Source organism: Rhagoletis pomonella, unplaced genomic scaffold (genome assembly GCF_013731165.1).
Source record: "Rhagoletis pomonella isolate Grant_MI unplaced genomic scaffold, Rhpom_1.0 Rhpom_scaffold_00175, whole genome shotgun sequence".
Taxonomy (NCBI): domain Eukaryota; kingdom Metazoa; phylum Arthropoda; class Insecta; order Diptera; family Tephritidae; genus Rhagoletis; species Rhagoletis pomonella.
In genome coordinates, this window is record NW_023458729.1 from 1 (window position 1) to 2,190 (window position 2,190).

Genomic DNA, 2,190 nt, shown 5'->3' on the forward strand with positions numbered 1-2,190 from the left:
TTTTGGGTTTTTTCCCCCTTTTTTTATTATTTATTCGTATTATCTAAAAAGGTAAGAGCCGGATCGAAAAAATAACTCTCCTAGTGTATTCAGCGGCCTCGAAAGCACATTATAAGATCTTAGAAAACTTAAATTTCCAGAGGAATTTCGGGTGCGCATGGATTGAAGGACGAGTAATTTTAAGCAATACAAAAATCGACTTGAGCGACCTCTAAATTTTAATATTTTTTTTAAATCAAGTTATGTACTTTCATTTTTTAACAAAAGGAACACAAATTTGCGTGAGCACTGAATAATATTGAAAAAAAAGTAATTTGTGGACCACTCTAATATACATACATATTAATTTCCATACCAAGCTTATATAAAGCACATAATATAAAAAAATTAGGATTATTGTTATTAGTAATACATAAACTGGGAACTTTTACAAACCTAGTTTGTAAAACGTTTGTTGGTATATATCTTAATGAAAATGCACACCAAATTGCTTAGATTGATGAGGAAGCCCGACTTAGCCATACCGGATTAACTTGCTTTGTGTGTACAGGGAAATTCCAGCATAACTTAATTTATCACCACACCTACTTGATCAAATTAAGAGTTAATGATTAAAAATTAATTTTTTAATCGCGGTTACGACTAACTCTTTCGTCAGATTAAAATTAATCATGATTAACTGTAATCAGACTGAATTTAATCGAATTAACTAACTGATTAAAACATCAATCTATTAATCCCATCATTGACTTCAGATACATATCACTATACCAAGTTTCAGTTCTCTCCCACAAATACTTCCAGAGATATGTATACAATATGAAAATTCCAATTTGTAAGGGAGGGGCCTTGAGTTATCGGACTTACTTTCAGTCTAAGACCATCCTAGTAGCCTATTTTTCAACACAGGTCATAAACCATCTTTGAGCAAAATTTCATTTTCAAACAGGTGGCAATTCTTAAAAACGTAGCCTACTTTCCAATCTAGGTCATAAGCTATCTGTGTGCAAACTTTCATGCAAATCAGTTCAGTCATTTACGCGTATTAATTTAATTAAACTTTTCTAATACGTGACAGCTCTTAAAAAAGCAGCCTATTTCCCAACATAGGTCATAAGCTATCTCTGCGCGAAATGTCATTCAAATCTGTTCAGTCCTTTCCGCGTATTAATTTAATTAAAACTTTTTTTAACAGGTGGCAAATCTTCCAAAAAATCAGCCTATTTTCCACTGTAGGTCATAAGCTATCTGCTTGCAAAATTTCATGCAAATCTGTTCAGACTGTTCCGCGTATTAATTTAATTAAACTTTTTTAGCAGGTGGTAACTCTTAAAAAAATTAGGCAGTTTTTCAACCTACCGCATAAGCTATCTGTGTGAAAACTTCCATGCAAATCAGTTCACTCATTTCCACGTATTAATTAAATTAAACATTTCTAACAGGTGGCAACTCTTAAAAAGGTAGCCTACTTTCTAGCCTAGGTGATAAGCTATCTGTGTGCAAAATTTCATGCAAATCCGTTCAGTCGTTTCCGCGTATTAATTTAATTAAAACTTTTTTTAAAAGGTGGCAAATCTTCCAAAAAATCAACCTATTTTCCACTGTAGGTCATAAGCTATCTGCTTGCAAAATTTCATGCAAATCCGTTCAGACTGTTCCGCGTATTAATTTGATTAAACTTTTTTAACAGGTGGCAACTCTTCCTAAAAATTAGCCTATTTTCCACTGTAGGTCATAAGCTATCTGCTCGCAAAATATGATGCAAATCCATTCAGCCGTTTCCGCGTATTAATTTAATGAAACTTTTTTAACAGACGGCAACTCTTAATACAAGTAGCCTATTTTCGAATCTAGGTCATAAGCTATCTGTGTGCAAATTTTCATCCAAATCTATTCAGTCGTTCCCGCATATTAAATAAATTAAACTTTTTTAACAGGTGGCAACTCTTAAAAAAATAGCCTATTAACCAATCTGGCCTATAAGCTATCTGCGTACCAAATTTCATGCAAATCCGTTCAGTCGTTTCCGCGTGATGATTTCCCAAACATCCAAACATACAAACTTTCACATTTATAATATTAGTAAGATTTAGCTGGTAGTTCCTGCATATAAAAATTTCTTTAAAATTATGATAAAAATAATTACTAAAATTAAATAAAAGTTAAATAACGTAAACGGCAATTAAATTA